This window comes from Passer domesticus, chromosome 2, assembly GCF_036417665.1.
Source record: "Passer domesticus isolate bPasDom1 chromosome 2, bPasDom1.hap1, whole genome shotgun sequence".
Taxonomy (NCBI): Eukaryota; Metazoa; Chordata; class Aves; order Passeriformes; family Passeridae; genus Passer; species Passer domesticus.
In genome coordinates this window covers 22,063,422-22,086,180 of record NC_087475.1, presented here as the reverse complement: position 1 = coordinate 22,086,180, position 22,759 = coordinate 22,063,422, and the positions used below count along the sequence as shown (strand labels likewise).

Here is a 22,759-nt window from a genome sequence, read left to right as displayed (position 1 = left end):
TGGGAGGTATTTATTTTATCCTTTACTTCATGCAGAGCAGAATTAGAAGGTGAAATGGCATCAAAAATTGCCAACACTAGAGACAGAGCTTTGCATGATATTTGACTCATTAGAGAAAATTAGTAAGGTAATGAGACAGGCACTACTAAAGAAACACTTTGTGTGACTGTATTTGTCTGATGGTAGACAATTTTATGTAATTTTTCAAGCCTTTAATCAGAATTGTGTTATGAATACATAAAATTGTTAAAGCAACTCCAAAGCTAGAAAGAAAATACAACATATGAACCAGAAAAAGTATGTAACTATTACATGGTGAAGAATTGGAAGAATTATCTTAATTAAGCACAACCAAAACCAGCAGTAAAATATAAATGATTATAGAAAAAAATTCAAATTCTTCAAATACAACAATATTTTTGATCCATCTTTTAAAAAATCTTGGTTTTCTAAAAGCATTATTTTGACCTCTATCAAATAGAATCTACTCTTTAGAGAAATATCAGTCTACTGTTTGCTGTTGATGTATTAGTAGTAATAATCATCATCATCATCATCATCATCATCATCAACTCAGGAAATAGTGACCTGCTTAATTTTATTCCTGAAATAATATAGCATACTTCTTACATTGGTATCAGTATATAGTAATATTAATAGTAACATAATAGCAATCTAGCAATATCCTTCAAGTAATCCCCTAGTTAGTCTTTTTCTTATGCATGAGAAAGCAATGCCCTTGTAAACCACGTTTATTTGGATTTGGAAAAATGATTTGAGATACTTTTGCAGATGCTCATTTTCCCAAAATTTAGGATTTATTACTTCCCAGTTATCTTGGATTAGTAATTTTTCTGCATATTCCATGTCTCCTGCTAAGCATGAAGACATTATAGAATCTGTGCAGCATTATAATTCACCACATTTATGAATGTTTTTTTTTCTAAACTATCCTTAAATGTAAACCAAATGTGGAAATGAGATTTATGTACAAATTATAAATTTTAATAGAATATGCTTTTTCTAACTCTAAGCTTCTGAATATTCCACATGGACTTAATCAGTGTTCAATTATTTCTGTATATATGTCTAGTATTTAGTCTCTAGATACTCTTAAACAGTTTAACATTGTTGGGAAAATATTTTATTTTCCTTTCTTAACTTGGCTTTACTTTCATAATCAAATTCTTAGCCAAGAGTGATACAAAGAACCTCCAACTATTTCTGTCTAATTTATCATTATTTATTTCATTACATTTTAAGAACACCAATTAGCAGTCCTTTGATTTTCATCAGCCACCAACCTAGATGGTTCAAACACAAGAATATTGATGCAAAACAATGACACATCCCTGCAGTGGGAGAGTGGAAAACCAATTTCCTACCCCAACCCAGCAGGGGTGCTTCAGCAGTGTTGTAATGATATCCTTCTATAAACAACTCCTGTTTTCAGAGCTCACCCACATACTTGGCTCTTCAGCTGCCTGGATGATTCAAAATCTTTCTTCTCTCTGTCTTTGGTCAAACCAATACATGTTCTAACTCTTATATGATGGAGCAGGATGTAAAAGCATGAATAGTTTATCTTTCCACCAGCAATGATCTGGACCCCTCTTCTCCTTCACCTGTTTTGCTGATAAAAGATGCAGCATGTTAAATCAGATTAAAGGTCCATCTACTTTAGTCCCTGATGATATCTCACATCAAATGCCTGAGGAAGAGTGAATGCATTCAAGTAGAAAAGAGGGATAATTTCTCAGGTCTAATAATTTCAGTCTACAGCAATTTGGCAGTCATAATTTCTTTCTGAGAGAAATTGTGTCTTTCCATTTAAATGCCTTGTTAGAAATTTCTTATTTTCTTACAATCATTTTTTGAAGTGATACTTAATATCCACAAAATGATGTCATAAATTTTATGACATCAACTTTATGACTTTGTGATGTTTTGCTATTAATACTGCTGCGGGTATAGTGATTTTAGTAAATAGTTATTCCAATTTATAAACTCTCCTTATTGTTCCTCCATTTTCAGAAGAGGCAGGGTGAAAAGGAGGAGCTATTTGGAGTTTGGTTCACAGTGGTTATTAAAACCAGCACAGTACCCCAAGTTATTTCAGGGTTATGAAATACTGAAGTCATGTTTTTATAATGCAGTTTTTAAAACTGTGTGTATATGTATGACATGAAAAACTGTGTTTCATAAGAGTCTAGAACTTCTCTTACATGGCTCAAATAAGAAGTTTTTCTAGTGGTTAGAGGTGAACAAAACAATTTTCTTACAGATGTGTATGAACTGAGCTAAGATGAAGTAATGTATACCTTACCACTTACAGCACATGAATTCACCTATTTTTTCACATAAATTTCTGTTTAGGCAATATTTTAGAGTTTTAGAATATGCACTGTAGGTGAGTAATAATATTGTATGTAAGCATATTTCATCAAAACCATGAAAGTTTGCTTCATCTTTGTTTGTTGGATTGTCAATACTTATTTCTAGCTAAATTATATCTCTTATACAAAACTGGTTTTTCCTTGGTCTTTGCTTAGGAATTATTTGAATTTCTGTAATTTTCTCAAATATCTTCAACAATGATTTTAGTAAATAAATCAACAGATTTAATTTTTTTTTGTTTCTTCTGATGCAGTTCAATCTCATCATAAGAGCAGGTGCAATTTTGTAAAAATTATCAAGTGTTGACATAAATGGGAATGAACACCCATAAAGTCAGACTATTCTGTGGAGTACCATCCAGTATGCATGTACTTTTACGCTGTATTCATCCCCTTTTCAGTGCTGACTCCTATGCACTCAGTGTTACTTTTCAAAAGGAAGAAGTCTGTCAGCCAGGGGTTTTTTCTCATGATAACCAGACTACTGTTCCTAGACTCTAAGGAAGCCAGGAGAACTTCTTGCCAGGGTCTTTCTTTTAAAGTTTGCACTTTTGTTTTATCCAATCTATATTCTAATTTTGTAACATTTTGGAACTGAATTCACCTGGGTAAATAGAGTCCAAGTTTACCATAAGATGGTAACTTAGGAGAGTAGAATGCTGCAAACACCCTTGCTCTTCCCAGTGGTTTTATAGACACTGTTAATTCAAGTCACTTTCCTGTGACTTCTGTCAGGATGTTTAAAAGTCTATCTTTGAAAGGCTATGAGAATTGGGATTATTCATCCTGAAAAGAAGCTTCAGGGTGATCTAATAGCAGCCCTTCAGTACCTGAAGGGACTCTTCTACAGAAAAGATGGAAAGATATTTGTAAATGCACATAGTGACAGGACAAGGGGGAATGACTTCAAACTTAGCTATTAGAAAGAAATGCTTTATTGTGAGGGTGGTGAGACACTGGAACAGGTTGCCTGTGAGTGCCCCATTCCTGGAAATGTTTAAGGCCAGGTTGGAAGGGGCTCTGAGCAACCTGGTCTAGTGAAAGGTGTCCCTGCTCCTGACAGGGGATTGGAAATAAATGATCTTTAAGGTCTTTTCGAACCCAAACAATGTTATGATTTTGTGATTCTGAGAAAACAAAAATATTCACTCTGTGCAGAGCAGGAGAGATAAGGAGAGCACAAACAAAACTATATGACAGATGTCAGAAATTTTCCCCCATTTTCCAAAGTTAGAAGCTTAGATTTGGTGGCTATGAGGAGGTGGTAATTACTTTGCCTAAGATTAGTTATTATTTGGTGCATAATGCCACAAAACTTCATCAACAAGTTCTTGACATTTCCGTACTTTAGCACACATTTGAAACATCTAATTGCAAATTGTTAAATAAATTTAAACCAAATGCACCATATAAGCCGAATTCGTCTTCTTTCACTGACAGAATGTAGACATCTTAGAATATTAGTAACTTATTATTGTAACTTTGAGTATTAATTTTTTTACTTGCTAAAAAAATATTTTTATATATATTTATAATTCTATTAACAAATTGCTACATATCCTCATTGATATTTTAAAATTTATTTTATTGCAGGTTCTGAGTTTACTCAAAAAAGTCTGAATTTCTAGGAGCACAATTGTACTTCACTCCTAGTCCATTTTAGTGCACTCCATCTTATTAGAACTAGCAGTGAATTCTCAGTATTCAATGACGAGTCACAGCAGTGACTTCAGAATATAAAATATAATGTGGAGTCCCAGGCCTATTAAAGAGTATATGTTTTATTTAAAAACTTTTAGAGAACAGTTGCAAAGCCATAGATTTTCAGGAAACGTTGATAGCACCTGAGACAATTTAGTACTCGCTGACATTTGTGCTAACATGTAAGACATTGTTAGTGTAAGACAGGTGTTTATAATCTTAGGTCAGGTAGTCTGATAATAAATTCATTTTTGGTCTGGCTCTGGTGATACGTCTCAGAATTCATTAAAACTAGCAAAATTCACTTTGTGGAGCAAAGAGTTTTTCCTAGACTTTAGGTTTGAGACAAACCAGAAGAACATTACATTTCCTAGAGGGTCAAAAGCTTTTCAAGAATACTGGCAGGTTAAAAGAGAAGATGATTTGTTCAAAACCAGACTGTGCTATTGTTCTTAGGAAATAAATATAAAAATATTCTTGGTAAATTCTAATGTTTCATGGAAAAAAATAGACCCTTCAAAAAAATCCAACAGAGATATAAAGATATTTAGGAAAGTCAAGTGCCGCATTTTCATTCTCTCTCTGCTAAGAAAACACATTGTCTACAAGATAACTTCTGTGTGTTAATTATATATTAAAAAAAGTTTTCTGGGGAAATATACTGTGACTTGACATACTTATTTGTGACCTAAATCTGTGGATATTTTTTGATTAATAAATAATAACTTAAAATCTGGCAAGTGAAGGTTGTAAATTAAGATAAACAAAATTTTCTATTTTTTTCCTCACGGATGAGTCACATTTCCTTCTTTCCACTTGGGAATAAGACCTGATATTTTGAAATGCAGAACACATACCATAATTTTTACAAAGGATTTCACTTTATAAATAATTGTCTGCTTCTTTTCTACTATAGTATGCTACAAATATCAATTTCCTTTTCTTAAGTAAATCCTGGAGATCTTTTTTTTTTATAATTTGCATATTTTATGGATAATATTTTTGCCTGAGACTGATTAAACAGTTTGAGATAGAGAGTAGTTCTGGGCTAACAGTAATTTTATATCTGCCAGTACAAATCTTTATTTTTGTTGAAACCTAATCTTCTTGAAACCTGTCTTCAGTGAGATAATTCTTATTATTTTGTGTTCTTGCTCCACTTGTGACCCTTCAGACCCACATAGGGATCCAAGAGAAGAGGAGCAGACAATACATTAATTTTGGCTGTCCATGTGACAGCAAGGAAACAAGAGGAAAAGACAGTCAGCCTGGGGCCACCAAGCATCCAAACCCCATTTTATTAAAGATAGCTGGGAGAAATATGTCAATCACATCAATCCAGCAGGAGAATTCTATAGCCAGGAAGAAGGGAAATAGAACACTGAGGAACTTTCTGAAATATTCAGCCAGATACTGATTTTATTGACTTTATGCCAGCTAAAAGAGAATAAATAACTGTGTTGGTCATACACCCACTAAGGAACAGTAGGAGTTAACTAGAACTCTTAAATAAGCATATTAATAGAATCTTTTTAATATTGGTTAAAAACAAATAATGGTTCTTATCCAAAGTTTATGGTGTTGATTTTTTCTCCCATTGCCTTCAAGAAGTTTTCTGACTTCTATTTTAGTACTAATAATGGCCTAAAACACAATTTCAAAACTGAAATCTTTCTCTTAGTCTACCTTGAATTCCTTGCTTACACATTCAGTTCTGAAGAGGACCCTGAAATTTGCAGTTTTTAATCTCCTTCTCAAGAAACGTTTCCAAGAAGATAAAAACTTTCAAGAGCTGCTACTGAAATACACTATACTGGAAGCAAAAATGAGAGTGGCAAGCAATGTGTCTGGGCCCTGAAATGGAAAATGGAAGAAGCATTATAATAAAATCACCAATTTGAATTGTGAATTATGCTGTCAGTAGTGCTCCCAATATATGAGTACTAAATACATTCTTCATGGCTCTCTGTTTCACTGTTTCTTAGCTTAAAAAAGCCTATCAAACCTTACAGACACCTAAAAGATCCAGGTTAATTCTGGCACTTGATCATAAGAAGGAAAAACCTTACACTGAAGTTAGCAGAAATCTGTATATTTTCATCTGACAAAGTAAGAAAAGAGAGAAGAAACTTCAGAGCAGGAGATCTTGAGGCACTTATGTAATTTTTTACTCTGAGAGAGGATAATGTGAATCACAAGTGTCACCTAAATTCCTTGACTAGTCAACATTCACAGTATAGATCAGGCAAATCACAGTCTTGGCTGGCTGTTTATTTTCATTCATGTGATAAACATTTAGGCACTTGGGCCTGGCTGATTTAACAAGACACCCTGTAAGAAATCCTTTCTTTAGAACAGGATTAGAATATCAAAAATCTATTCTTGTCATGGTAGTTAAACAGAGAGATGTGAGAACTAGAATCTCTATTTTGCGCAAGATATCTAGGCCAATGACAAAAAGAAGTAAACATGGTCAAACCTAATTATTTTTTATTGAAAAAACCTGCTGGTCACTGAAATGCATCTTGTTGACATCAGTTTAAAAAGAAACTAACTTGCATCAAAATTCACATCTGTGCAATTAAAAGTCTAAATCTAAAGAAAAAGTCATGGGGGTTTCTTTGACATAAACCAGCCATGCTGCTGAAAACATCCTTTAGGCTTTTATTTCAAAAAAACCAAAACTCTTAGAAGCTCACAGCTATCAAATTCCTTACACACAAAATACAAATCTGTATCAAACTGTCATTTACAATGTATTTTGTTGCTTATTTTATATACCTATGTTCCAGAAATTAAAAATATAACGTCAGGTTCACATTGAAATAAAACTCACATTCCTTGGTAACCAATATATTTCACTGCCATCCAGAACAAACATGATGAATGTTTAAAAACATCCTTTCATTTTAAATGAAAAAGTGGTTTACGGCTAATTGGAGTCTTATCAACCAAATGTTATCTACACATGAGGGACTGACTCTCTGTCTTCTTTCAACAGTTCTTCCTTTAAGTTAGATAATCTCTAAAACTGGTCTTCCTTTCACCACTTCTCAAATCCCTCTGCCCTACTTTTTCAGCTATTTCCCAAGAATTTAGCCCCACTTATTTAAGCCCAAACTTGAAAGTTAAAGAACAAGCAAGGTAAATGTAATATGTGGCACTACACAGTTTTATCAAAGCCATTTGATAAATACATATAAAATGTGTATTTCCACTACTAAATTGAATTGCTGTTAATTAAAGCATTTGTATCTCATAAATCAAATATAATTTTTCAGAAAAAAAGTCTTATATAATAAATAGATAAACTTCTGTAGATAAAAAATTTAAAATCTTCATTGATTAATTGTTTTTAATGTAGTTCTCTTATATTTTTAAATTAAATGTTTTTACATATTGGGAGGTGCCTTCCTGTATTCTTCATTCTGAACATTTTCTGACAGCTTTTAATTTATTTTTATTTCATATTTGTCTTATTTACATTATGAAATAGTATTAGTCTAAGCCTTTCAAGCAACTCTTTCAGGATTATTGATTAACCATTTTCCAAGTAGAAATGTTTTGTCAAAAGATCTTATTCAGGTGCGTTAATGACAATGAACAAATCTTTACCCTCACCTTGCAGTGAGCTTTAAAAATGATTTACATTCCAGTAAAACTTTGAAAATGCTTTTTTAAATTAGCTCCTAATATTTTTTGTAATAGGAGGTGTTATTTTCCTTCTTTTTCACTTCTCCCATATTTCTTTTCATTTTAAATTGTATTTGAAGTGAATATTACGAGAAATAGGTAAAACTGAATGTTTTATCTCATGAATTTCACTAAAGTGTAGTCTCAAATTACAGCATTTTTTCAAATCTCACAGAACTCTGCAGATGTTATAGATACAGATGAAATAATGCATTAATCTTTCTAATAATTTTTCAGTGTTTTAGACTCATTCCAAGTCTTTGGGTTCATCAGATTTTTAACACTCTGAAGTGTCCTGCAAAAATAACTTCTGTTGTTAGTGCTCTGTACTTCAGCCACCAGGGTAACCCCATCTCCAAACTGTTGCTTCAGCTACAGAGAAATGATTGAGCAAATATATTCTGCCTGGACAAAAATGCTGCTTAATGTTCCCTGGGAAGCTGACATTATACAGAAAACTTTAATGCAGTCAGAAATATAGTGACTCTTACCACTTTTCTTTCTCATTTCAACCCCTGCTACAGAACCCCCTCAACCCCAACTGAGGAAATGTATACAAGTGAAGAAGAATACCATGTTTGCTATAAAACCCCCATTTGCTCATTTCTTTCAAATTCAAGTTGTCACCCTTCCAAGGTGATTCTTTGCTCAGGAAGTACCACAGTTAAAGGTTCTGAAGTACACAATCATTGTCAAAAATCATTGCTTCTTGAGAAGGAGATTAAAAACTGCAAATTTCAGAGTCCTCTTCAGAACTGAATGTGTAAGCAAGGAATTCAAATTACATTGTCATGTAAATTTTTCAAAATGGAAATAATCTGTGGAAAATTCTTCTTTTCTTGCTTAAGTTTCTAGGCTTTGTCTTCTCGTCTCAAGAGTGCCTGTAAGAGATCTTCAAGGACTGTCAAAACTGTTGTTTTAAATACTTTTGCTCTTCTCATCATCCACTTAGGATTTAGGTCAAAAAGGGATACAAGGAATGGAATAATTTTACTCTTCTCTAGCTACCTCCAGATGACATAATAGAAGAAAGAAAAATATGGGAACATTAAAGTTGGAAGTGATGAAAGACTGGGAGTCTTTGAGGCTGGTCCAGGGAGAAGTGCAGTGGCCAGAAAGCCACTTCCCTTGGCTGAGCAGATCTGAAGACAGAACTTTCTGTGCAATTTCTTTACTTCTGTGTTTTGAAGACTGCCTTTTGGAACACATTGTAAATCACTCATGAACAATCCTAAAGCCAAGACAGTTTCCTGTTGAGGAAAAAAACGTAGTCAACCTTAGTCATCACTCATCTAAAAAGTTATCTCCATTTAAATTATAAATCCTCCACTGAAAATGATCACTGTTTGAACTCTGTTAGTGTTTTACATTGAGAAATCCATAACCTAGCAGAAGAGCTTATAGGGTTTATTTTTACCCCAATTCACAGTTTCTGGGTTTTGCATTCCTGTTCTAAGATCTGGTTTCTTGAGGAAAAAAGACTAATTTCAAGAAGTTCATTGGGGAAAATACAGAGGACTTATCTAGTTTATTCCTTGCTCATTTTTTCTATGCTGAATGTGGATTTGCAGGTTTTAAGAGTATAGAAATATCAGTGCAGTCTTCACTGATCCAGCCATGAAGCCATTCTGGCCATAAAGCTGTCTTTGTGGAATAGCTTTCTGTACCAAACATTGCTTTTACTGTTTTAAATCCAGAAAGTAAAAAAAAATGTATTCTTGGAACATATTTTAGATGACTAATATATACTAGAATTCCCTACCAGAAAGAAATTAGATGCCATGTATAATTAATTCAATAGTTTTTTCTAAAAAACTTCAGTTCTCTCATGGCTAAACGGCATTTTCACAAATTGAGTTAGGCACCAGCTTGTACTAAATTTGGCACAAAGGGATTTAGGCAAAAGTTGCAAATTCAGTTGTTTTTTGCCTTTTGAGCTCATCTAGAAGTTGACAAAGATTTAGTTAATATTTTTGTATAAATAAGGATAGATAAATAAGATGTGAAATGATAGTATCCCAACATACAAGGCATACAACATCCTAATAATAAGATGCAAAACTAGGGAGACTGGAGTAAGAAATATCTTTTTCCTATGGATGAGATCTGATCCTAAATAAGCAAATGTCAGAATTTCACCTGGCTTCAGTGGTACTTAAATTTTATTCTGGAGGTATATAATGGAAATTGCTACTTTCTAGGTGTCTCTGTAAAATCTCCTGAACTGTCCATGGCATTTTTCCAAAATTCAAATGTGATCATCTAGTCTTAAATTGTTTAAAATTTAAACTCTTTTTTTTAAAGAAAATTGTACATGGAGGTAAGACATTATTTTTCATGACAAGCCTGAGTGGCAGTCGTAGAGCTACCTTCATCTAACCTTTATAAGTTAGTAACATATTGTTCTTAAATCTCGCTGCTCTGTTTCTCCCTCTCCACCAATGCCCCAAAGACAACAAAGCAAACAACTCAACTGAGTGAAGAGCTTCTCCGTGTTTTTTCTCACACTGTTACCCACTTTAAGTTAGGAATGGTGTAGGCTTGGCTGTTTGCAATTCCTGTATCATACCTTGAAAAAAATGACTTGTGCTCTCCTCATTTCCTCATAGATATAGTTTATGAGCCAAATCCACCACCTTAAAAGCCAGTAATTGTCCCTCTAAATGAAATTGGCAATTTAATATAGAGAAGCCAATTAGTAAATTGACTAAACAATTTTCATTCTCATGTCATCTTTGCAGGTAGTCCTTCCAGGTGTTTCTTGAGAGATACTGGAAAGGCAGCCAGAACTGTTACTCTCTCCTTTTCATGTCCCTTTAGATAAATCAAGATTAAATGTCCTTATTTGGAGTTCTTGCCCTTTATCCACTAAACATAAAGCTAAATGCTGTACAGGCAAGGCTTGTGCAGGCATTACAAAATAAATTTTACACTTCAGCATTTTAATTTGCCTTGGCAAGTCTTTTTGTTTGACTGCTTCTCTCCCAAGGACAGCAAATTGAAACAATCTCACTCAGTAAAGAAAAGTTAATTAGAAATAATTAACAGAAAGTAGGACAAGGCACTAAAATAAGTATAAAACTAAAGTCTGAGCCTGAAACTTTTCTCAGTCTTAAACCTATATGGGAATTGAAAAAAAATTAAAAGGCTTGAAACTCTCACCATGTGACAGTGCAGAAATACTTGTAACCAAGAGTGGGGTTTTCGTTTCTTAACCTTCTAAGAGAGTATTTTCACTAAAACTCGCCAGAGATCTTTTCATATTGAAAAGAATTGTCTTATGTTGTAGAGTAATAAAAGAAACCTTTTGAAAACTTCCCAGAAATGTGTTGCAGAATGTCCATTCTGAAAGGCTGGGCATTTTACCTACCTTTTTTCTTCCTTCCTTAATGTTAATATTTTTTCACAAAAAAAAAATTGTATTTCATGTGAAAGATTTCAGATACAAAAAATGAATTTTGATGGTCAAGAAAATCCCATGCAAATTATTGAAAGTATTGTCACCAATTTTGCTGTGGAGTACACTGTAACAAATTACTGTCATTCAACGCTCCAGTCAAGAAAATATACTAGCTAATATATTCCAAATGAAATACTTTTGTTCCATGAAAATAATATTTCCAAAATTAAGAAGTTTCCATGGAAAATTGTCAGACACTACCCACTTCAGAGTTAGAAAAATGAAAGCATAGACAAAGGTTACATACTTTGACTCTTTCTTTCCCTATAATAGGAAAATCACATCTAGATAATGGCAGAATGAAACTAAAATAATTTTAAATAAATAAATCTTTAATAAAAATGGTATCACAGTAATTGTAAATGGTTATTGTCTGCATTACCTGCTTGTATTTCTTTTTAAGTGATGGAATACATGAAAGGAACATTGGATGTCTGAGAATGGAAGAAGCTAAGGCTATAATTTAAAATCAACAGAGATGCTATGAAGCAGCATTGCTTCACAGACTGATGTGTAGCCAAAAAAACAGATGTGGCCTGAGCTTCCCATTTAAGTACAGCAAAAATGTTGGGTTTTGCTGTTTTGATCTTTTAATTGAGCCAATGACTCTGTAACAGTATAATAACACTGACCTGCTAATGTTCCCATAACAAAGGGACTGACAAGGAAGTATAATATCATATTTTGATTATTTTTCTGTTACTAGGAGTAGCTAATTTAAAAAGAAAGAAATTTTATGAGCTTCTATAAGACTAACATTTAAAATACTTTTTTGTTTGTTTTATGCCTCAGTTCATTTTGTGCATAGTATTTTCTCATGTTCTGAAATGTTGGGCACCTTTTTTCTGTTTATTCTTTTTTTTTAATAAAGAGCTTTTGCACACCAGACTGCATTTTCCACCCTGCTGCAGCTGTAATTCATGTCCATTAAAAAAAAGAAAAGAAAAAAAAGTTTAGAAGAGAATGAGAGAAGTAGAGCTTAAACAAATGACATATTTACTTCTTTGGAGAATTTAATACTTTCTGATATCATTACCTCGGTTAATAAAGCATTTATTTAGAGAATGAAATCCAGGGCTTAATTTTCCTGGAAACAATTATAAATGGACATGTTATGCAGGAATCACACCAATTATGTTTGGACTACAGAAACAAACACACATGGCAGAATAAGCAATAACTAATAAATGTTTAGGAAATACAAAGGTGAAGTAAATCATGAATACCATTTTTCTGCTTCAGGCAAAAACAAATGGTATCTAATTTCTCTTAACATCTTATCTTAACACCCAAAGGTGCTAATTGGATTAATTTGCTTATACTAAACACAGCAAAAAAAGAAAAAAAATTGTTTGTGTTTTATATTTCTTTTGTTTTAAATACATTTTATGTGCATGAGAGTATAAAATTCTAGAACCTATTTGCTTTTTAACACTCTCTTAGCCATAGAAACATTTGCTCTTGTTTAAAAACAAGTTATATGATAGTGACAACTATATATTGATTAGGATTAGGAAAATGTTTACAGTCCCAGTTAGTAAGTCATCTAATGATAAGGGCCTGCATACAGCAATTCTTATAAAATTTTAATCCTAAATGGGAAAAAATTGAGCATAATCAGTTCCTCTGATGGAAATTTTACAAAATTAACTTTTCTATTTAGAATGGCATTGGTGTGAACTGCATGGAAAATGATCTCTTTCGGCTTTGCATTTTGCTCAGAATAAACTTAGTCTGGAACACAGGCTTCCTGATGAACCATTTCTGAAATGCAGAAGGGATGAGGTATGAGGCTTCAGACAGCAACTATAGCTCATTTCTTTGAGTTGGTTCCCTCAACCAATGTCTAGACACATAAAAGGAGACAGCTATTGAAATGCAGAGCACTGCACTGATTAACTTTTAAATGACTTGCTGCCTAGCTTGAGATGGATAAACAGACTACAATGAATGGAGAGAATAATGACCAAAACTGGAATCCATGGGAGCCAGATTGTTGTGCAGGGAGTAGTTCAAAAATACCTAGAAGCAAATGGTGAGGATCAGTGATTGACTAAAGTCCCATTCAGGCAGTGACATTGGGATCTGCAATTAAGAGTTATGCTTCAAGGGTTTCGGCATCACTACATGCAAGAAGGCAACAGTTGCCTGATAGAGCAGGGTCCTCAGAGCTGCAGGGGCTGTGATTGAACTCTTGTAGGGAAGGTGTTTTTACGGGCTAGGGTGACTAGGGACAGCAGAGTACCTTGAGAGCTATGTGGGACATTTGACCATTGCCTGGTGGAAATTGGGTACCTGCAGGTTACACAAGTTCTTTTTGTCTTTTACACCTGTCGTTGGGGAAGGTAGACATGTCTTTGTCCAATTAAGTAATCACAGCGCCAGGTTTGATCCTGGACTTAAAATGGCTGCATAAGACTTCAAATTAAGCCCCAGTTTTTACTCATGTGGTTGAAGTAGAGGAGACCTGTGGTATGTCACTGTTTGTGAGTTGGCAGATTTTACATATCAAAAAATATCAGCGTGGAAACTAATTATAATGGGTTTTCAAAAATAATCTCATTTTTCATCTTCTACGTTTACAGCTGATGGGGCAAATATACCTACTGATCTCACTGGGACTAATATTTTCTCGACATAACTTTTGGAAAAGTTTACTTTGGAATTTCAAATGCAGTTCCTTCTCACCTAGAGGGCAGGGCCTCTGCTGAAAAAAGTTCTATGAAGCTCTAGAGAGTTTCTTCTAAATTTATTATCTCAAAAACTTTGGTCTTCCATCTCAGAATAATGAATAAGAATATTACTGAAAAGATTTACAGGCAAAATAATGTCAATGCCTCATAATGCTTAACTGACAAAATCATTATCTTGTCCTTGTTAGCAGATTAATTTTCACGTCATCCTTGGAGCATGACAAGAATCATTATCTACATTTTACTGATTGAGAATGATTGCAGCCCACATTTTCCAATATGGTCCCTTATTTGCATGATTCATTTTATGAGGTAGCAGATCCTGCTCTCTTTTGAAGGGTTTATTTTCTACAACAGATTTAAAGTCTTAAGAAATTTTTTTGCTGATAATCAAAACTTTCTGAAAATTAAATTAGTTAACATATTTGATAAATTTATTTAACCTATATTTTGGAATCATTGTTAAAGAACTAGCAGTAAAAAGATGCTAGAATTCAATATTGTATGAATTTCAGGCCCAGCTTTTACGAACTGACCTCATCTTTTAGGTCTTTGTAAAGCAAAACATTAAGAAAGAAAGAAGTTTAAGTCATAGGGAAAAAAAGTCTTAGAATTTTCCCATTTAAAAGCAGAATAGGTGGTGAAGTATCATAAGTTTCTTGAAGTATTTCACAGAGGAAACTCTACAATCTTAAAGCTGCTTTTGTGCCCAGGTTATGGAACTGCAAATATCCCATCTGGTATACACTACTTGTAGCAGTGAAAATAGTGACCACCAGAGTAAAAATACAAACAAAAGAGGAAAAAATCAATGAATACTACAGATAGCTCTAGAATTCACACCCGAGTTATTCCTGCATGTTCTGAAATTTGATAACATAAAGATTTATGTTTTTAAGAAGGAATCTTTTAATATCAAAAGATGTGACATTCCCTTGCAAAGAGGAAAATTGCTGTTCCTTGGTTATCCCTTGTCTTCACAGACTCCAAATTTTGACTAATAAGAAAATAAATGCTATCATATGACTGACTAATGAAGCCAAAATGTGTACTTTCTAAATTTGCTTTAGCTGGAGAATCCAGCTGGGAGCAGTGATAAACACACAATTCTGTACATGGTGCTCTCATGCCTTGTCAGTGCTTTGAATAAACTCCCTGAGTACATACATGAGGCTTTGCACAGAAGCCTGTGTAACCTACTTGAAAGATTTTGACTTTTTTTGCTTTCCCTCACATTCTCTCATTTAAAAATTGATCTCTTTTTTCAACCTCACGTTTGTACCTTATGCTGACAAGAGCAGTGTCTATAAGAGATTTTGGAGGAGTTTTGGACAATAAGAAGTGGGAATCCTAAGAAAAAACATAAAGGAAATTTTAGTGATGACAATTGCATTTTTCTCCTTCTTCAGATGAATAAAATAAAATTATGAGAATGTGCATTAGGAGGAATAATAACTATTATTTACTAACATAAATTTATTTATATTTAAATTTAAAAAAGAATTTACAATATTTGTTAGAGCAATAATAATAATAAATATTCAATAATACATGCACATGGGTTCCTATGAAATCAATAAATTTTATTGTCATTTTAATACTTTATTATAATTGTAGGCTATTTTAAAAAGTAAATAATGTTAAAAGGGGCCATTTCTCTGAGAGATGAGGATTTCTCTTCCTCCCGGAGTAAAAGTCCTGCCCAATTGCAGAGCACGTTTGCAGGACACATCAACATGGTGCTATAATTAAATTAACATATGGCATGACTGGAAGGGTGATATAGAGAGACAAAGGTTTCAGCGGTGCTCTCTGAGAAAAGGTAAGTGTAGGTGACAACTGTAGCAGCAGTAGGTTTCAGTAGGTTTCACAAATCCCTTATGCAATTTGGAAGAGAAATAAGGGCTCTTTCACAGACTACTCATTTCTAGTGTTGGGACTGGGGGTGTAATCTTTTTTATCCTTTCTTCTTTCTTTCAGGCAAGCTGTGTACATTGTCTCACCAGTCCCCCACGAAGAGACAGCTGCTGTTGCTGTTACAATTACATTTTGTAGTTGTCATTGTTGGTGTTCTTCATTTGATTCTTATTGAACAGAAGTGACAGTTTGATTTCACTTGCTTTTTAAATGAAAAGCTCATCCAATGTATCCTGCAGGAGATAGTTTAATAAATCTGAAGAACTAAAATTCCCTGGTCTTTACTGTCATGATTACTTCACATCTAATCTGTAGGAGGTAGCTGTGAAGAAAGGAGAATAAACAAAGAGAATGGTGTATGAATCCAGAGGCTCATCTGATTCATTTTGACTCTGAGGCAGACTGAGGGCCATGGAGACCTGCTCTCAGTAAGGAACAGGCAATCACATTAATGAAAAGGGAAATACCATGTTCTAACTGGAACCAATCACAACATTTTAACTGGTTTGTGTTGCAGCATGATTTTCCTTGGGTATTTTTTCCAAGGATAATTTTTGGGGTCCAGGAATAAACTGATGAGATAGGATACAAACGGGATAGAAAGACAAGGTATTTCCCCATGAGGACAGTGAGGCAGCATGGCAGATCACCCTGAGAGTCTGTGCCACATCTGTACCTGAGGAGTTTCAAGCTCCGATTTGTCCAAGGCAGGAACGGTCTGGACTGACCCAGAACTGGCCCTGCTTTGGGCAGGAGGTTCAATTAGAGACCTCCTGAGGCCCCTTCACAGCTTTAATGGTTCTGTGATTTCTCAACAGAAATCACACCAAAGCTTTTTCAGCAGCTGTCATTAGTAATGATTTTTACAGATATTCATAAACACACAGAACAGTTTCTCAGCATGATTTGGAAACATTAGTATTTCTTCTCTTTCACCAATTTTAATTATTTTAGCTTGGAATCTAATAGACTTTTTAATAAATCATTCTTGTCTATCATAGGTCTTCAGATTGATAGTTTGACAAGGTACATGATGGAGAACATTCTAGATGCCCCGTTTGGCAGAAATTTGGCAGTAAAGAGAAATTGCATGAAATAGTTAAAAATTGACAAAGCAAAGAATGGTATGGGCATCACCTAGGTTAATTTGGTAAGACAAAGTCAGGTTGAAAACAGATTTTGAAATATAAGTCCAAATTAGTTGAGAAGAAAAATACTATAATAAAGTATTAAAAAGTTTTACTGTCTAATATTAGTTATAATATTAGACAGTAAAATAATATTAGTTATAATATTAGTTGTTATTATTATACTTCAACCATGCACAAGCTACAGTTGGTTCCTCCATACCTACTCACCTTTTCATTAAGTCATTTTTTATTTTGCTCTTGTATTTAGGATGACACCTACATTGTTCACTGGGGATTGGTGACACAGAACAGCGACAGGACAGAGCATCACTCTTTGCCATTGGTGCTGAGATTTAGCAAGATCTGTAATAGGCTCCGCCTGTCAACACCTCTTCATTCCCTCTTAGGAATTAGTAGGTCTGCTTTCTGTTTTGGGTCTCCTATACACCACCTGTTGAAGGACATCTTTACTTCCCATGTGTAGCAGCCACTGCAATCCTCTCTGTGCTCCTCAGGCATGAGGTTGTGCTCTTCCTTGAGAAATGCCTTGGTGCATTATTGTCCTGGCTAAACCTTGCACCAACAATTCTATATGACATTGTTTAGTTCTTACTGGTCTTCATATGGTCTGTTCAGTACCATATTAGCTTACATTTATCACTAGGAGCACTGCTTTTATGAACACTGAGGTAGAAAATAGGTAGAAAATTTTACTGTTTTGCTGTCTTGGAGAGCCCTACTTACAACTGTATCATTTAGAAAATAAGTATTCTATGAGACAAAATTTATTTTAAAAATTACTTAATTATTTCTAGATGAATGAGAAGGGCTGTAAGAAGATCAGACATTGGTTCAGCTCATTACAGAAATTGCATACTAGCTTTGTTTCAGGAGATCACACAGTGACTGATGCACCTCAGAAGTCAAAAATAATAAATATGTGGTTTCATGGTATGCAAGTTAGAACCAGATAATGCATTCCAGATCTGCATCTTCTAGCCAATTTTATTAGAGTCAGCTGCTCTTGGCTTTTGCTTTGCTCTCAGCAAAGCAAATATCTGGAGTCAGATATCCCATATATTCTGATAAACCATAATTCATTAAAATATTTTTTGTCCTTAGTATAGACTCCATTTTGATCTTGTATGGTCTGGATTGTTGGGTGCTTTTTTGAGGGGTGAGATGATTGAGGTTTTGGGGTTTTGTTGGGTTTTGGGTTGTTGAGGGGTTTTTTTTCCCCCTGCAGTTGCCATAATGACATACAACAACCCAAAACGTTTCATTTTCTGGAAAACAAAACCTATATCCACCATCAGTCATTGTCATACCAATCTAGCACATGTTGTTCTCCAAATTTTTTTGTAGACAGTTTCTTCTATAAACACAGTTTATATAGATTTACATTTATGACTCTTGCCATCGATGAAAATGTTATTACTTCTCTTTCTAGAGACCTTTGTGTGTCAAATCCATTATGTCATTCAGCTTCAAAAAACACATCTATGGTGTCATTAGTACTATGGGGAAAAAAAAGAAGAAAGCCAACCAAAACCCCATGTAAAACTAAGAAAAAATAGGAATGTGCTGAGGAAACCCAGAACACAGACAGGCCTTGTGTAAATATGGCCACTGGGTGTCATTGTTTACTCCACCATGCAACATTCATCCCTCTAAACATGAAATGCAGCTGGATGTAGACAAGTCAATCAGTCACTGTCTGAAACTGGTGATCTATTTATTAACTAGCAAAGGATAAATACTTTTTTCTTTAAATGGAATAACCATACATATATTAAAAAATCATCTATCTTATTTTGTTTTGTCCAATGCTTCTTAGACATTGAAATTTGTTTCTATAAACATGTCCATTAGTCCCTTTTCTTTTAAGCAAAGCAGCTCTTTTAATGAATACATTTAATTTGTTGTGGAAAAGAATGACGTTAAATCAATGATATTGCAAATTATAGTTCAGAGATCAGACAGACTAAGATGCTGACAGTGGAAACATTTACTTTCCTCATGACATTTATCCTTCATTTGGAAAAGCCAGCCTACAAATGCTTGTTTCTATTACACAATATTTCAGGTTATTTTGAAATAAGATCATTTGCTATTGAATAGTCCAACTACATTTCTAGGTCAGCACAATGGACTGAATTGTGTTTATTTTCACATCATTGAACCATGAATAAAATAAAACTGTTAGAGTTTCAGCTGGTAGCTTCTTTATGTAATGTCAAACATAATTTTACTAAGTCTGTGCTGAGCTAAAAGTCCTGGGGAGCGGCACGTCAATTAAATCAGTTCCTTTCCAGTGTGCTCAACAGCTTTAACAGCAGATGGATAGGAAGACCAGCTCATAAGTATAAAGGATAATTCAGTCCCTGCTCAGACAGCAGTAAACTCTTCTGTAGATCCAATGTAAGTAAACTGGAGTACCTAGACTCTTCTGGCTGCTGTGTGATATATTTGTAGCATGAATCATGCTCTGCATTAAATAGACAACATTTGCCAAAATTCAGTGCTTCCTGACATGTGAAATGCATCTTGTGCTTGCACAAATAAATAACTTCAGCACTTCAGTTCATTTACTCACTTCAAATGGCAACTGTTGATTTTTGTATAGCTGTGAGAATATTTCATAGCTGTTTTATGTTGATGTCAGAAGATAAATATTCAAAACACAAAGGAAAGAAAAAGGCTTGAAGTAGTTATGTTTAAAGAGAGCAAAGGAGAAATTGAAAACAGCAAGAAAAGTATAAATTAAATACAATGAATAACAAGAATATTCCTTCTATCTTTACTTGCTAAGCTTATCAGTGCTAAAGTATTTTCTCAGAATAAGTAAAAGCCAGTCCTTCACTGTACCTAAAGAAAAAGGGATCTGATAGACTGAATTGTCTTAAGAAATAAAGGACAAAATGCAACCCTCTTCTCCTGTCTCCACTTTCATGCTCCATCCCCAGGACAGTGGTGTCTCTGTTTGAAGGCCAGTGGCAAGTTGGCTCACATAATACAAACACTGTGAAAGACTCAATAGACAGAGAGATTAATGAAACTGGTAGAATGCTAAAGGAAAGACCAAGACAAGGAGGAATACAAGTCAAGAAGATCACACCAAGATATTCATTTAGCAAAGATTTTGTGTCTGAGGCATTACTTTTGTCTACTCATTTTCCCATGAAAATATAGGTCAATCTGCATACACAGAAAACCACATTTTAAATCTCTTTTGAATTATTTCCTCTGCAGATATTTTCTTTTAATTTGAAGACACTCCCACCATAAAATTTTCCAATTTTTTCTCTCACTTGAATCGAGAGGATATTTTTTAATCAAACATATGGTTTATCTATCTTTTCTGTTTTAATTCTTAAATTTATTTGCAATTCTAATAAAATATGAGGATTGCAAAGAGTTGTGGATTTTTTTAGTCATAAACTACAATAAAACATTTATGCTTTCACTCACTGTAGCTGGTTCATGATCATTTTCTTGAATCTTCGGCCATTCTTCTAGAAACAATCCTCAAGGATGGCAGTTCCATAAAGTTTAGAAGCATTTAGTGTGGAACATGTAACATTACTGTAATTTCATTGTCACTACATATTAGAAATCCTTTCATGTTTCTCTGTTTTTCTCAGTTTAATACCCTTGGGAATACACTTGGGAATAAGGCACACAGTAAAATCAGATTATATCTTTAATAGAGAAAAAAGGCTTCCACTTCTTCCTATATTGAATCAGACTCCCGATTATAAATGGGAGGATTGGAAAATATTTGTGGCATTATTAACACTATGTCAATTTTAGAATAAAGCTCTAAATATTTATGAGAGAAGCTTTAAAATGCAGCTCTCATCCCTTCAGCTCCACGTGGACCTTGTTTCTGATGCCCAGAAGGTGGTTCAGACACTCTTATCTCTCTCCTCTCTACCTTCGGTAGCCCAGACTTGTTATAGACACTCCCATCACTTGCTCTTAAAGAACCACTAACTGGAAGAAAGCAAACTGCTGTAAAAAGAGTATGAGAAGAAGAGTATGACACAAATTTAAGATTTGTAGTGAATATGTGCTTTGGATGTACTGCGTGTATGTACTTTGGTGAGCCAATCCAGAATTCAATAGCACACTCTTGGGTTTAATAAAAGAGTGAAATGAACAGCTATAAGGAAATCAGTACCGTGAATTAGTTCATCTTAAGGATGCCTTGAATAACTTTTTTTTTTTTTTAAAGGAACACATTTGGAAGGTCAAAGTCAGAAATTCACAGGCATACATATCTCATTAAAAAAAATAAAATAAATAAACCCAGATGAATTGTTGCTACTAGAATAAAGCTGAAAACCAAGTTCATGGACTACGATTAAATAATGATCACTATTTTCCAGATGACACTAGCAAAAGAGAAAATATTATTCAGTGTAGTTATTGTAATCTTCAGTCAGAAGGATTATCTCAGAGATAAGCAGAATATTTGACCTATCCTTGTCAGATAGACATGTTCAGTCATCTTTGAATTATTGTTTTATCAAATGAAAATACACCAAGTGATTTCAACAGCATCTGACCTGGAAACACTAGGCTGAAACACTAGGCTAGGTTTTCTAAGAGGAAACTTCTATTAGACTGAGCTTCCAAAGCGTTGGTTAGTGTCCATACGGATTAAGTATCCATACAAGCATCTCTCTCAATTCCTCAGTGGAATTTTTGTTTACTTCCAGACATTAAAACAACTGATGATGGTTAAAGAACAATAGCCACTCATGTTATGTGTCATCGACATACTGCCTAACAAATAAAGGTACAATATACCTGCAAAATCTTTTGTAGTCTCGTACCATCTTCATACTCTGCTGCTGCTCCCTGAACAAAGAACATGCAAATAATTAATTGTTGTTTTATTTCATTTTTCACTCATCAGTTAATTTAAAAGTACACAAGGAGGCTTATAATCTAGCAGCTCAGCAAATGACAATAGATTTATTTTCCATGCAAACTCAAAGCATTTATCATGGATAATGATTGAAGTTCCAGGGCCTTGGAAAGTCTTTTTTGATAAATGCACCCTTTAAAAACTGAGCATCTGCTTAACATATCTGAGGGTATGTGAGTACCCAAGCATATGTACACTTCTTAATGAAAATATAATTTCAAAAGGCTAGCTAACTATTATCCATATATGTGTATGTATAAAGATGCATTAGAGTAATTTCTTAGTTTTATTATCTCACCAAAATGCTGCTAGCTTGTATTTCCCTGACAAACAGGAAAAATTAAAGACCATAAAAGAATATGAGCAATTTTCTCTTTCCCTTCTTTCTTTCCTTTCTTACTTGTAATACACTTCTATTATTTTGTACAGTCTGTGCTATTGTCGCCAATGGCAGCAATATTAGGTATTGTATATTTGCTAGAATGGTAATTAAGAATTAAACTTCTATAGCTGTTGTAGACATAACCCTTATTTCCATGCAAAAAGGCAGCTCTGAGAAACCCCAATTAAAATGGATTAAATTCTACCTTCTAGAACAGAAATACAGGACATCAAAAATTAGGGATTTTAGGCAAGGTCATACTAGACTACTTCTTTAACTTTCTGTCCTGCAACAAGTTAAAGCTGCAGTAATTACATTACAGCTTTCTTCATGAAGTGCATGAGACCTGTAATAGATACCAGACCTGAGGAAATATAAGAAAAAATTATAGTGAATATTTATGGTGAGGAAATCTGGTTGTACCACTTGTACTGAAGTGATCCAGAGTAAC

The 22,759-nt window shown here is 34.0% G+C and overlaps 2 long non-coding RNA genes across 2 annotated transcripts in view; one reads left to right on the top strand and one right to left on the bottom strand.

Annotated features, from left to right (window-relative positions):
• The window catches only part of LOC135295243 (uncharacterized), a 58,148-nt gene extending 42,024 nt beyond the window's left edge, over window positions 1–16,124 (top strand). The window contains exon 4 of the long non-coding RNA XR_010357277.1: window positions 15,924–16,124. This is a non-coding gene — a long non-coding RNA (uncharacterized LOC135295243). The remainder of the gene's footprint in view (window positions 1–15,923) is intronic.
• LOC135295244 (uncharacterized) overlaps window positions 6,571–22,759 on the bottom strand; it is a 51,921-nt gene continuing 35,732 nt past the window's right edge. The window contains exons 2-3 of the long non-coding RNA XR_010357278.1: window positions 21,806–21,856; window positions 6,571–9,040 (exon numbers count right to left, since the gene is read on the bottom strand). This is a non-coding gene — a long non-coding RNA (uncharacterized LOC135295244). The remainder of the gene's footprint in view (window positions 9,041–21,805; window positions 21,857–22,759) is intronic.